At 34.6% G+C, this 16,090-nt stretch overlaps 1 protein-coding gene across 2 annotated transcripts in view; it reads left to right on the forward strand.

The window, feature by feature from the left end:
- Positions 1-5,976: 5,976 nt before the first annotated feature.
- Positions 5,977-16,090, forward strand: part of LOC132110411 (equilibrative nucleoside transporter 1-like) — a 34,255-nt gene continuing 24,141 nt past the window's right edge. Inside the window, exon 1 of one of the 2 annotated variants that reach the window (XM_059516981.1) lies at positions 5,977-6,017. The gene's annotated coding sequence lies outside the window, so the exon portion shown is untranslated. Of the gene's footprint in view, positions 6,018-14,181; positions 14,259-16,090 lie in introns of those variants that run through there. The other variant, XM_059516980.1, reaches the window with a different exon arrangement.

The following is a 16,090-nucleotide window of genomic DNA, read 5'->3' on the forward strand; positions in this document are numbered from 1 at the left end:
TTTTTCAAAATAAAAGTCAATAAAGTTACAAGCCTAAGAAGCTCTGACATTTATTGATTAAAAAGCGTTTACATTGCCTAAAAAAAATTTTCAAATAATTTTGAAAATTCATCAAGGTCAATATGGAAAACATATGTGTATGTGTTTTGTGGACTCCCGGAGTAAATGTATAAATAAAATATAAAACAATTAATTAATTTTTTTTTTTTTTATAAAATATAACATTTTTTTATGTATTTATATTTTGTTTAATTAAACGCTTTTTATATGAACATTATAAATATATATTTACTTAATAAAGATTATATGATTATCTGAGTATTTCCAGCGTTATTTTAAGGTAAACATCACATCCATGCATTTAATTTAATGGTCAACATTACTGGACTCCCGGAGGAAATTTATAAATAAAATATTAATTAATTTATTTATTTTTAATAAAATATAACATTTTATTCTTAATTATTTTTTCACGTAATTATTATTTTAATTAAACGCTTTTTATATAAACAATATAAATAGATTTTTTTCTTAATAAAGATTATATGATTTTCTGAGTATTTCCAGCGTTATTTTAAGGTAAACGTTACATCCATGCATTTAATTTAATGGTCAACATTACTGTACTTCCGGAGGAAATTTATGAATAAAATATTGATACATTTATTTATTTTTGATAAAATATAACATTTTATTCTTAATTTTTTTCACGTAATTATTATTTTGTTTAATTAAACGCTTTTTATATAAACAATATAAATACTTTTTTTCTTAATAAAGATATGATCGTCTGAGTATTTTCAGCGTTATTTTAAGGTAAACATTACATCCATGGATTTAATTTATAATATTTTAACATAAAAGAGTTTTAAAGTCTTCAGTTTATAAAATAGTCTAGTCATTAAAAATGATTTGTTTATAATATAGAAATACTAGAATAAATTCCAAAAGTTGTGAAATCAAAACAAATTGTACGTAACTAAGCGACAATACCACCTGAAACCAGTAGATGGTAATATTGCCAAACGTATGTGTTTTAGAAAGCATTTAAATTTTACAAGAAAATGTAATATCTAATATTACTGTAGCCTATTTTATAATAAAGCATTTATTCTAATAAATTTCATACAAAACATACAATACATGCACATAATCCAGCGACACTATCAACTGAAGCCAATAGATTGATGGCAGTATTGCTAGAAAGTATACAAAAGTTTACACTGATTGGTATATAATCGAGTTGTTCATTTAAATTATGTTTTATTTTTGAGGAAAGAAAATGTATAGTGAAAGTAAGAGTGGCGAAAGTGTTTCTATTGTGGAAGTCGTTGTACGTCTCTCATGGCTGATTTGTTGCACAATTGTGTTGTGTTTTATGTTTTATTAATGTTTAGGACATTGTTTATGTTGCATAATAATCCAGGCACTGCTGATTTCCATCTGGAGGAGCACTATTGGCCAAAATGAACAACTCCATATCTTCTGGATTTCTAGACTCTTTTTCAAACGCAAGTTAACAAAGCCAATTTTATGTAATAAATGGTGACCCATACTCAGGATGGCTGAGTATCCTGAGCCATCCATACACAGAATGGTGTATGGTGAGTATGGTGACCCATACTCAGAATTTGTGCTCTGCATTTAACCCATCCAAAGTGCACACACACAGAGCAGTGATAACACACACACACACACACACACTGTGAACACACACCCAGAGCAGTGGGCAGCCATTTATGCTGCGGCGCCCGGGGAGCAGTTGGGGGTTCGATGCCTTGCTCAAGGGCACCTAAGTCATGGTATTGAAGGTGGAGAGAGAACTGTACATGCACTCCCCCCACCCACAATTCCTGCCAACCCGAGACTCAAACTCACAACCTTTCGATTGCCAGTCCGACTCTCTAACCATTAGGCCACGACTTCCCGTATAAGACTTATCAACTTATACAGCATGACGGATAAAACTATTAGACCTCATAACTCACACCAGTAAGTTTTAAACACAGATTACAGAGATTCATTCTTCCACAAATAAAGGTTTCAACACAGATTTGCCATTTATTGCAGAATTAATTTTCGTACACATAACGTCTTTTAAAAATGTTTTTTACAAGCATTAACTAACGCTTTTATTCTTGCAACCCAATAAATAAATCTAAATAATTAATTTATCAGTTGTTTAATTTATCATGCATCATGCTTCACAGACCAAAGTTTTGGGAGTGCATAATATCATATCCAAATGTTTTGCAATACTTTAATTTGATGGTGCATTTTAAGAAAAGTTCAATGTTATTATAATGAGTGGAAGATGAAGGAAACCCCCATCTGTGAATGTAATTAAGGCAAAATCTCTCTCTGTCTGTTTTTTTTCTCTGCCTCATAGGAGACTCACACAATACAGCGGACGGGCAGCTGGAAACCCCTGCCAGAGAAGTTTTCATATGTCAAGATGATTACTGACAGACAATAAGTGCTTGACAATAAGTGCTTCAGTTGCTATTGTCTTTGGATGCATTGTTCTCTGAATAGCTCGGTTCATAATTCCTCAGTGTATGCACATAACACACACCCACAAACATCTGAGAACAAGCCCTGAGAACACAAAGTGTGTATTAAGAATTACAAATGACCAGGGACACATTTTGGTTTTTGAAAACTCTATAATTTATATCAAATGAAAAATGTATGTCATTATGTTAGACAGGGCACCCAAAATAGACAAGTGTGTTATTGTTGTTAAGGAATTGTCATGATTATGCTTATTTATTAATGACAGACAGATTTATAATGTTATATTTACCTGAATAGCAAAGACATTTTATAATTATAAATGAAATATTATAAAATAATTTCAATAATTAATAATTAATTATTCATTACTTTATATTAAGTCATTTGTTTATTCATAAATTACTAATATAAATTATTTTAATATAAATTAAATTTAAATTACTAATGCTAATATTTAATTATTAATTAACAAATTCCATAAAGACTCACAATAAGTAAGTGTTCTGTCAGTGTTTGATTAAATTAACTGATCTTGACAGCTGAAGGTAGACAACTGTGTACGCAGCCCACATGCTGTTTCGGGTGAGACCCCCACAGGATATCCCATGAGAAAATCCCCAAAATATCCGGTAGATTCTTGTTTAAGGCCTCATTAATGTGTTGTTAAGTGCAGCCCAAGAAGCTCCATGTGATTCAGCACATACAAATGCAAAGAATCTAAACTGAAATTAGAGTAGAGTAACTGAGGTCCAGATAGGCATTAGATGTGTGTGCTAAATGTGTGCCACCCCATACTGTGCACAGTCTGTTCCCTCTTGTCAGTTCTGTACATGCATTCACAAGCAGAAAAGCCTTAGAATATACTGCCCATTGTGTTTTCATTTTTTCAGTTTTTCTGCATCATTGCTGTTTCGGTTGTGTGCTAATATTGATCTTAAACTGTTATTCAATTGTGTGCATTGTTTGCTGTGGCTCTGTTGTAATGATTTGGATCAGTGTGTTTTCGAGAAACTTGCCCATCCAGTGCAGAATAAATTACATGCTTCCCCCTTAAATTTTCCCACCCGTATTTTTGGAGACCCACCCAAACCATAAATTCTGCTTATGCCACAGAGTTGAAGATAAGTAACACATGCTGCAGTGAGGAACTTCCAGCCTCAGAAGAAATTACGGGCCATTGGCAATAACTTAAAACGAATTAGCTAGAAATTCTTAACCTCTTCTGACCTCACAGTTATCCCACTCCACCCAATGGACTTTAATGCGAGAGTGTTGAGAAGACACACATGACCCGTGTCCTCCATGAGACCGAGTCAGGAGACCCCATGGCCTGTCTCTAAATAAAGGAGGGATGAGAGGAATTAATCAACTCGAGGAACGGGACTGAGGATAATCCCTGCAAATATTTGATGAATGATGACTATGTAAAGCATATTTCTCTCTCTGTACAATAATGAGCAGAGACATGTTTTGATAGATAAACGAGGCATGTGGAAAATGAGGTTCAAATAAACAGAAGAGTGAAAGCTTCACCTCCATTGTAGAGTTCAGTACTCAGGTTTCAGTCAAAGAAGAAACTGTTCTATCGTTTTATCATCTATTGTTCTATATATCGTTCTGTCATTCTGTTGTTCTATCTATCTATCTATCTATCTATCTATCTATCTATCTATCTATCTATCTATCTATCTATCTATCTATCTATCTATCTATCTATCTATCTATCTATCTATCTAATAATTTTTGACCCTGAAAGCTGACAAAAACACTTCCTTCACAAGATAAGAAGCAGCCTTTCTGGGATTACACAAAACATTCTGAACATCTATGTTTACAGAAAAACCCCAGACGAGTGCTACCTACTGTTTGATTCCCATCGCTCACTGCGACGTCAGCTGTGGGTCATGAAAACACAACATGACCGAGAGAAAACTACAGAGTCTCAGAGTTCATGGGAGAGGAAGGCCAGCATGTGAAAACTCCACACCATGTTAAATAAACACCAAGTTTTGGTTCCCTTTAAACATATGGAGACAATAAGACAGAACACCAGAAGAATCAGACAAGAAAGCAACAATTTAAGCTTGAGTGTGAGAAAGACTGGAGAAGTGCCTGAAGAGACTCATGTAATATATAGATTGTGGAGAACAGATATAAAAGGCCTATTATGTTAAACTGGGTCTCATTATGTGTTTAACCCTTCAGAAAGAGTCATTTTTTTACCCATTTTCACTAATAAATATATTATAACTACCACGCAGCATTTGGCATTGAAACAAGACTTTAGGTTACATATTTATTTGTTTTCATAGACATAATTGTAAAATGTTTGACCCAAAATAGAGTCTTTTATATACATATTTATAATATTAAAGAGCAATTGTAATAAAATAATATCCCCTTAAAATCCTATCATCTCATAACCATAAATGTTTATTTATACTTAGTTATAAAATTGCTAATTAAAACATTTAAAGTATCAATATTTGTTATTATTTTGATTCATTAAACAAACAGAATACAGTAACATCAGAAATTAAAGTTTTTTTCCCTATCCATAATGAATATTCATAAATGTATTAATTAAATGATGCCCATTTTGACATTTTCTGAAATCTAGCACATCTTTTATTCTTTGATGCTTCTATTCCCCTTAAAATACTCCCTTAAAATAAGGATTTTTATCTTGAGATGGATTTTTAGATGGTTGTAAGTTAACCTGATATTTCAATGGGGTTCAATTTTGACTCCAGTTTAAAAGGTGGGGTCTCTTTTATTGGGCAGTAAGATCCCACAACAGATTAAACCATGTCCAGATGCGGATGAGTACATTTCTGCAATATTTTCCAAAGTGCCATTTCTAATGATTTTAAGAACAGCGACACACTGTGTCCAGTGGTAAAGAGCCCACTTGTAAATAAATGTCTGTAAAACTTTCCAAAGTTAGTCTAGGGCTTGTTTCTCAGGTCGTCTGGAGTGCCAACAATGCAGAGACGGTGGCTAGTTAGGAAGAATAAAAGCAGAGTAAGGATGACAATATAAATGACATTCGACAGTTACCTTTTGTCTCAAATTCTCATTAAAAAAATTATAATATAAATAAAAAATGATAACAATATGTTTTATGTTTAATATAATTCAGTTGAGAATAAATACAAAGTTATTTAATTTTAAATTATTTAATTATTGCTGAGATGTTAGAAGGAGTTTTACAGTAAATAAATGTTGATGTTTGTTTTATGGGTTTGGAAGGCAAGCTGAACTATAAAAATAGCATGTGTCTTTTTGAACATGGTGTAGCTGGAGATTTATTTTAAAGTGTGCCTTCCCTAATAATAAAGTATTTTTGTCTACTTTTTATGCTATTTATAATACTGGCACTACCTCCATTTGCAGTGGATGCGACTTTAAAGGAGTCGTCTGCCAGTACAGATGAAATTAGAGCCATAACACTACGAAGCCAGCAGCAGCACCACGTACACACAGACACACAAGTTCAGGTAAGAAATGTGACATGGTGCTTGTTAAACATGTGCTAAAGGAACATTTAACTTAAGATGTTTGCTTTCACGGATTTGTGCTTATTGCATATTAGATTTTATGAAAGTTTCCTTGTATTTTGTAAACGACCTGGTTGAATGTCCTTTCCTACTTTGCAGTATTTTCAAAGGCCAGTGTTCATATATTTCCTGCAGTAAATGTAGCATGAAGAATGTTTGATAATTTCTGACATGTCGAGGTCTAGTGGGTTTAAATGGAAGGTCATAAGACTAACCTTAAAAGAGTCGGGCCATTGTGTTTCTCTGGAGAACTGGTCATGTGATGTGTTGACTTCAGACGTGAAGTCAGTGATGTTATTCTAGCTGTGTTTGTGCATACTTTGCAGTTTGGTTCTGCATGTGATTTTACTGCGGAGGACGTTTTATCACTTAACCTCCCCGTTTTTGACTTATCTAATCTGTACTACATCTGAACATCAGAGGAGAGCAGATATGAAGCTTTAGTTTTGGTTTTCCCTAATGAAGTAATTTCCTAATAAAGGAACGAAGGCCAGCGGAGGACGTGTTTGAACTCAAGTTGTGTAAACCAGCTGAACCATTTGTGTTTTGGATGAAGTCAAGGTGTTTTATATCGTTTTCGGCAACATACAAGGAGCAGTTCACCCAATGAAAATTTGCAGAAAATTTACTCACTCTCAGGAGTTTGTTGCATCATTGGAACAGGAGAAATATGTCTATGCATCACTTGCTCACCAGTGGATCCTCTGCAGTGAATGGGTGCCTTCAGAATTAGAGTCCAAACATCTGATAAAAACTTCACAATAATCCACACCACTCCAATCCATCAGCTGATGACTTGTGAAGTCAATAGATGCGTGATTGTGAGAAACAATCCACCTTTAAGGCTTTTTTTAACCTCAAACTGTTGCTTCCTGCTAAAATATAATTCAAAATAATGATTCTTACAGTAAATATATTCCATCCCCTGTTGTCCTCTCACATCAAAATCCAACCACATATTTGTTCTGAAATGTTTTTAAATGGTTCAATTCAATTAAATTCAATTCAAGTTTATTTGTATAGCACTTTTTACAATACAAATCATTACATAGCAACTTTACAGTTTCTACAATATTTAGTAGTAGCTTATAAGTGGTGACTTTCAGTTTGTGTGCAAATGACAGGATTTTTCAGAAAAATTAATACAAGACGTAGTCAGCGAGACGATGAAAACTATTAACAGCAATTATTATATGATGCAATCACACTTGCAATATTTGTTAGTTCTGTTTTTTGATTCAGGGTTAGCATCATCTCTTCTCAGTTGTTCTGAATCCAGACTGAAGCTTGTGTAAATCCAAGTTACGCAAAACAGAGAAACAAATAGAGACCTCATTAGCATAGCTTCTGTTCCGACAAACTAAAATTAATTAGTTTAACCCCAGCTAAAGAATAAGAATGCACATTTGTTCAGATGCAACTACAGTCACAGTTAAAGAGATACATTATTCGAATGTTTGGCGAAAGAAATGTGTTTTTAATCTAGATTTAAACAGAGCGAGAGTGTCTGAACCCGAACATTATCATGAATGCTATTCCAGAGTTTGGGAGCCAAATGTGAAAAAGCTCTACCTCCTTTAGTGGACTTTGCTATCCTAGGAACTACCAAAAGTCCAGCGTTTTGAGACCTTAGGGAGCGTGATGGATTGTAGCGTGGTAGAAGACTAGTTAGGTACGCAGGAGCTAAACCATTTAGGGCCTTATAGGTAAGTAATGATAATTTGTAACTGATACAGAACTTAATAGGTACCCAGTGCAGAGACTGTAAAATTGGGGTAATATGATTATATTTTCTTGACCTTGTAAGGACTCTAGCTGCTGCATTTTGGTCTACCTGAAGCTTGTTTATTGAAGATGCAGGACAACCACCAAGAAGTGCATTACAATAGTCCAGTCTAGAGGTCATGAATGCATGAACTAGCTTTTCTGCATCAGAAACAGGTAACATGTTTCGTAGCTTGGAAATGTTTTTAAGATGGAAGAATGCAGTTTTTGTAACATGGGAAATATGGTTTTCAAAAGACAAGTTGCTGTCTAATATAACACCCAGATTTTTTACTGTATAGGAAATAACAGTATATCCGTTTAGTTGCAAATTGTAATCTACAAGATTCTGTGTACCGTATTTTTCGGACTATAAGTCGCACCTGAGTATAAGTCGCATCAGTCCAAAAATACGCCATGATGAGGAAAAAAACATATATAAGTCGCACTGGACTATAAGTCGCATTTATTTAGAACCATGAACCAAGAGAAAACATTACCGTCTACAGCCATGAGAGGGCGCTCTATGCTGCTCAGTAGTTGACTACAGGAGCACTGAGCAGCATAGAGCACCCTCTGGCGGCTGTAGACGGTAATGTTTTCTCTTGGTTTATTTCTCTCGGTTCATGTCAAATTCATTTTGATAAATAAGTCGCACCTGACTATAAGTCGCAGGACCAGCAGAACTATTAAAAAAAGTGTGACTTATAGTCCGGAAAATACGGTACTGTTTTTTGGTCCAATAATTAATATCTCTGTCTTTTCAGAATTTAATAGGAGAAAATTATTGGTCATCCAATCTTTTACATTTCTCTGTTAGCTTAGATAATTTAGAAGTTTCATCTGGTCTCGTTGAGATATATAGCTGAGTATCATCAGCATAACAGTTGAAACGAATCCCGTTATTTTCGAATAATATTACCAAGGGGCAACATGTATATTGAAAATAGAAGGGGACCTAGGACCTTGTGGCGAGGATCCTTGTGGCACTCCATATTTTTCTGGTGATAAATGAGATGACACCCCATTTAAATAAACAAAATGGTAGCGATCAGACACGTAGGATCTAAACCATCTTAGAGCCTGCCCTTGAATACCTGTATAGTTTTGTAATCTATCTATGAGTATGTTGTGATCTATGGAGTCGAACGCAGCACTAAGATCAAGTAAAACTAGAAATGAGATGCAGCCTTGATCTGACGCAAGAAGCAGGTCATTTGTAATTTTAAAAAGTGCAGTTTCTGTGCTATGGTGGGGCCTGAAACCTGACTGAAATTCTTCATACAGATCATTTTTTTTGCAGGAAGGAGCTCAATTGAGCAGACGCAACTTTTTCTAAAATTTTAGACATAAATGCAAGATTTGAAATAGGTCTATAATTTGCCAGTTCACTAGGATCTAGTTTTGGTTTCTTAATAAGAGGCTTAATAACCGCCAGCTTAAATTGTTTTGGGACGTGACCTAAAGATAAAGTTAATTATAAGACGAGTTAATAATATTGAGAAGCGGTTCTTCGGCTACAGGTAACAGCTCTTTTAGTAATTTAGTGAGTACAGGATCTAATAAACATGTTGTTGGTTTAGATACAGTGATAAGTTTATTTAGCTCTTCCTGTCCTATATTTGTAAAGCACTGCAGTTTATCCTTGGGTGCGATGGATAAAAACTGAAGTATTAGACGCTGTAGAATCTACATTCGCTATTGTATTTCTAATGTTATTTATTTTATCAGTGAAGAAATTCATAAAGTCATTACTATTTAACGTTGGTGGAATATTTGAATCAGGTGGCATCTGGATATTTGTTAATTTAGCCACTGTGCTAAATAAAAACCTTGGATTGTTTTGGTTATTTTCTATGAAAAATATATATATCTATACATGTCTATAGCTTGACATACTGTTTTTCCACGCAATTCTTAAAAACTTCCAAGTTAGTTTTTCTCCATTTGTGTATAAGACTACGAGTTACTTTCTTGAGAGAGTGAGTATGACTGTTATACCATGGCACAGTATGGTTTTCTCTAACCTTTTTCAATTTGATTGGGGCAACAGCTTCTAATGTATTCGAAAAAAATATTATGTTGTCAGTCATTTCGTCTAGTTCATGTGTATTTTTGGGTACAAATACCAGTTGAGATAGATCAGGCAGGTTATTTGCGGATCTGTCTTTAGTGGCTGACACAATAGTTCTGCCTAGATGGTAACGCTGCCATATAGTTAATATCAGTAATAGGCAGCATGCACGATACAAGGAAATGGTCTGTAACATCATCACTTTGAGGTATGACATCTATATCAGTAAGATCGATTCCATGCGATATAATTAAATCTAGTGTATGATTAAAAACGATGAGTGGGCCCGGTGACATTTTGCTTGACTCCAAAAGAGTTTATTAGGTCAGTAAACGCAAGTCCTAATGCATCATTTGTATTATCAGCGTGAATATTTTCCCATGATTAGCGCTTTATCAACTGTAACCAGAAGGTCTGAGAGGAAATCTGCAAATTATTTTAAGAATTCTGTAAATGGTGCTTGTTCTGTGTTTATTTCTGTCCTGATTCAGACCAGATTACTTTTTTTCCACTGGAGAAAGCAATATTATGGACAGAGGACTTGTATTTTATCCAAAAGCAAAGTTTTTAAGTAGTTTCATACAAACATGCAGTTTTTGGCTTCGCAAGATGTTAACTGATGGACTGGAGTGGTGTGGATTACTTATTGTGATGCTTTTATCAGCTGTTTGGAATCTCATTCTGACGGCACACATTCACTGCAGAACATCCATTGATGAACAAGTGATGGAATGGTGAATTTCTCCAAATCTGTTCAGATGAAGAAACAAACTCACATCTTAGATGGCCCGAGGGCGAGAAAATTTTCAACAAATTTAGATTTTGGGGGGTATTTAATATGTGGATGTTTGGTTTTTTATTTTATTAGACAGTCAAGTAGGGCTGATCTGTTGTCCGCTCATCAGGATGTCTTAGACCAATTCCACAGCAAAACGTAACAAAGGAACGTGGGTCACTGGGTCGGTTAAACCAAGTTTCCTCTTGTTGTCTTTGCCCGCTATGCCTCAGGTGATAGTGGGGTGAGGACAATGGAACATGTTGTGTTTTGAGTGGACGTCAGGATACTCCTCCCTTAGAAGATTCAGCAGGAAGACCCTTTTCTTGTCTGCAAATAACAATAAGAGAACGGCCCGCTCTATGTTTGTGTGCTTTCTACAACGAGATCTCTGTGAAATCTGTCAGTTTTACTAATAATGTTTGAAAAAACACATCTTGACAATGCTTTAACTCCAGCTAGTTTCTTTTGTAATATCATTCTGGATTCAGTCAGATTTGATCAACAACTGTCTAGGACTATTAATCAAGTTACATTTCAATGCAAGTGAATGTAAAATTAATGCAATAATTAAAGCCACCTCCATTTATTTACAAATGTTTGATTTCATGCTAAAAAATTAATCTGGGGTATTAAACAATATAATACAAAAAGCAATAGCTTTATGCATGGCAGACAGCAACCAGGCACTACACATTTTAGACTATAAAACTATTTTGGCATTATTATCAAGATTATTTTTACATAGCTATTGTTATTAGAGATAAAACGGCATGAACATTTTATATGATTGTAGTGACCGAAATGATCACAGTTATTAATACTATCACAATATTGTTCAAAATTAGCTGGAAATGTTCAAAAAGCTCTCAAACACACACTGAAATCATTTCACCAAACTGTATGTTTCATGAAAACCAATGGATTTTAAACAAATACAATTATTGGTTCGGTGACATAAAGCTTAACATGTTATCTACTAACATGTTCTATATATTCAAATAAATAATATATAATTTTTCGCATTGGTCTGAACAAAAACAGCAGACATAATAAATTAAATCTATATACATTTCCTAAGGAGTAGTTCACCCAATATACGGTATTGTTAACTCACCTTTGTACAAGTAGAGTTTTCAAAGAAAGTATGTATTTTTATACCAATACTGACATGACTCCAAATCAGATGCTTTTCAAAAGGGGCTTCAAAAATATGGAACATTTTACTGATTGAATTCAGTTTTCTTATTCCCAGCACCTCCAGATCAACAATCATAAAGCTGATGGCTCACATTTACCCTTAAAACATTCTGTTGATCAACAGCACAATGTTGTCATTTCATTCACCCTTCACTTTCTGGATGATTAAGACTTATGTTTGAATGGAGGCAGTGTTGCAGTGAAGACTCTTGGACGTCATTCTAAATGCTACCAGTATGTAGCACTCATTTTGAAGCTGATAACTGTTGTTACTCTAAGGTATATTGCACAAGAAGTGCTTGTTTGGAGTTTTTGTTCCCTCCTACGTTTTTTGGACGTATACTTATTAAACTTCATATCCATGGAGAGACTGTCTCACTCCAACCACGGCTGCATTCAGACGAGACAGGGTGTAGGTGGACGCGGTCAAACTGTAAGTGCAAACAGAAACCACACAGTTATATTCAAGCGGCAGACCATAAGAATACAACACGGTTGCCAGTTCTACAAATTCATCTGACACAGAACCCAACCTACAGACGTAAACAAGTCAAAACAAGACATTCAAAGTGCTTTGAAAATGAACATCATCTTGTTTACTGGACTCGGCTGTTAAACTGTATTTTAATTATAAATCACACAGGTCTAAAAACATGAAATTAAATTTCCAAGCCATTTAATTTTCCTGCTGTCATGTATTTCTGCGTGATCCAGGATATATTGATGCACATAAGAATTGAGTGTATCATGAAAAGTTTTAAAGTTTAAATCTCAAAATACTATGTAATCTTGCTTCCATCACAGGGTAAAAAATGAAACAGAATTCTGAGAAGAAAATTCAGAATTCTGAGACATTTTCTCACAGTTTATTGAAATTCAGAATGGTCTTCTCAGTTGACTTTTTGAATTGCTTCAGAATTGTGAGGGAAGAAGTCTGAATATTAAGATAAAAAGTCACAATGTTCTTTATTTTAATATATAAAAATATAAAAAAAATGGCAAGAAATGAATGCGCCGAAGTTTGAACAGAAAAATAATAGTGATAAGAAGGAGAATAAGCAAACAGCATAGTGATGCTTTGCTTCGCAAGCAATTAAACTCAATTTAGGAGAGCTCAAACTTGTTCAGCACATGACAGTGACACTACTAAATATTCATTCAGCTGCAGTACCTCAGCTTTAAACAAACCCTGGAGACATCACGTCCTTGAAAATGCGATAAAGATGTGTAATTGTGAACCCTTCAGGAATGTCAGAAAGCGCAGCTGTTATGATGGGAGTTTTCACCTCGTGTGAGTTGAACAGCAAACCCTGGTTCCTCTGGGTGTGGAATGTCACATGGAAAGTGTGCATCTCCTCACAGACAGAACAACAGATGTCTGTCATTGTCAACAGCAAAGATGAAGTGCAAAGTTTGCTGTCACATGCTTTAGGAGATGTTAAATTTGGCCATGACGGATTATAACACCTCAAACATGACCGATAAAGTATGTCTAGATCAGATATGCAAAAACCATGTGCACATCCATGGCTTTTGATTTGGCCCACCATGTCATATCACGAGAAGGGGGTGGGGGGTTGTATTTCTACATTAAAATGTCAAAACAATATAAGTGAATTTTGATTAAAAGAGTAACAATGACAAATAATTATTTTTGTTCAAGTATGGATTTATTTATTTTTAATTTAATACATAGTTACATATAAATAATGCTATTCAGCCTAGGCTTTGCAGTGCAGTGCATTCAGTGGGAGAGAAAGTTTGGACACTTCATTCTTATTATGGCTATTTTCCATTTTGTACAAATAATAAAGTCAACAAAACTTTGAAATAACAGGTGGAAATACATTTGTGCCTCTTTTTGTGTAAATATTAGGACATTCTTTGTACTTCATGGCATGTTTTTTCCCCCTCATGTTCAGAGTTCCTTTATCTACTCTTGTCTATCCATTATATATCCATACCAATCCATTTCATTCCTTCTGTATGAATAAATGAATTAATAAATGCTTAGATAATAGAAAATGTATCTGTGGGGAAATTCATAAGAAGACACTGGTGTGTTTCTCGAAAAAACTCATTTCAAGCACTTAGGCAGAAGCCTTTGTCAAGTGTCCAAACTTTTCATTAGAAACCTTTTTTAGTCCGAGCTAAACTAATGCGATGATTCACATCATCAGTAAGCGTTGTTGTTATTATTGAAAAGGTAAAGATCTAGTATTCTCAAACTGTGTAGCAGCCTACATTAGTCGAGCTCTATCCTTCCCCTCCTCCTCCTCATCATCATCCCTCCTCACACACAGCTCTCTCTTTCTCTCTCTCTCTCAGACTCAGCAGTCTCTTCTATTTCTACTCACCACACGTGAAGGTAGGGCTCATGTTTACTACAGTACTTTATTCACTTCTCACACACATTTCTGACGTTCACTGTTATCGCGCGATTTACTGCTCCTTTGATTTTCTTACTTTCAGACATCGATGGTCAAAAGTTGAACAAACAGTGTTATTTGGTATTAACAACGCATCCAGTGTTGTCAAAGCACGTGGGTTTTATTCCCCGCTGTTTTAAATGTAGCGTGCGAGAGCGGGATAAATCGAGCGCCAATTTCGCGACGCGACTTTATATTCTTAGCGACACATACGGCGATAGATATTATCTTTAATATTTATATAAGTATGTGTTGATTACGTTGTTAATGTGTCAAACAGTGTTATTTTATTGTTTGTGGTTGAGCATGTATCGAGTCATTCACAAATAGTTTTTGGTACTGTGGTGTTAATTTAGCCTACTCATCAATTTTTTTTTTTATAGATTTTTGAAATTTCATTTCAGTTGAAAGGGTTGTTTTTTGATGTGAAACTTTCTGATGCGTCTTTATCTGGGAAAATTATTTTTTTATTGTCCTCTTGGATTATTGACTAACTTTTCTCTGTTTGACACTGCACAGATAAAAAATAAAAAATAATTTAAATAAATTATGTTTGGATCCTGATGGGATATCTGTTACTGTTATTAAAAGAAGAAAAAAAAGTAACAACTCAGTTTTATTTACAGTTTGTCTGTTTGTGGCATTTAGTTTTCTATAAAGATTGAGTTTGAAGTGCCATGATGCTGATGCATATGCTTGTGGTTTGGATAGTAGATGTGCATGCCCTTCTCGTGCACTTTAGATGAGATTCATGTGAGCTTTATCCAAAAATGTTCCTAATGTAACTCATGTGGCACGAATAGTGTGCAACTCTGACCACATGCTTGTGTAATGCGCAAAACTGCCAAAACATATGTGGGTTTTCTAAATGGTATTGTGTGCAGCTGTCAGCACAAAACTTGCGTATTACTCTGCAAATACAGTCTGTCGATACAGAACTAGAAATCAAACATGAAGAAATCAAAAATCATTTTGACAGTTTACTTTCTTAATGCACAATCCTGGTTATTCCAAATGAAATCCATGTTATTCCAAATAACTTTTTTTAAATAATCTTTAATCAGAATCATTAACTTTCCTTTTATTCTGACGTTCACAAAGGCGACTTCTAGTATCTAACACCTAGTTTTCACAATCCAATGCCCTTACCTCATTTTTACACATTGAACTCAAATAGGCATCATATGTATGAATTAAAAGGTGTTGTCAATGTTATTTGAAGTGGTTTAAAGCAAAACTAGGGTTGGAGATTTCAAGAGTGGCATCAAGTTTTTGTCTTTGCTAGCATGGCAGAAAGTCAAACTCTTATGGCTGCGTTCCTGCTTCAGTAAATGTTTTCTTGAGGATGAGAATAGAGGGAAAATGAAATGGCCTAGTGAGTTTCTTACTCTTGAATGATTTCCAGTAGAGAAAACAGGCCTGCCTTGCAGCACTTTAGGAAAAGAGTCATGACCTTCTGCTCTCCTGTGTCTGACAATATATTATAGAAATCAGGTATTGTTTGGCACAGGTAGGGTGTCACATCTTGGGGATTTGACTGAGATTATGCATATTTATGTCCATATTCTATTAAAAATAAAATTTCTTTACTGGCATTGATGGTTGCATGAAGAAACGTTAACATCCATTGCACAAAAGGTTGTTAATATGGCTGCGATATACCAAACATTTGAGATCTCTATATTTTTCCAGATTTTGATGATAAAATTAATAAATAGCTATTCTTTCTAAGCACATTGCTTAGTGCAAAAACGGTTAACAAAAATGTAGA

This window comes from Carassius carassius, chromosome 30 (assembly GCF_963082965.1).
Source record: "Carassius carassius chromosome 30, fCarCar2.1, whole genome shotgun sequence".
Taxonomy (NCBI): domain Eukaryota; kingdom Metazoa; phylum Chordata; class Actinopteri; order Cypriniformes; family Cyprinidae; genus Carassius; species Carassius carassius.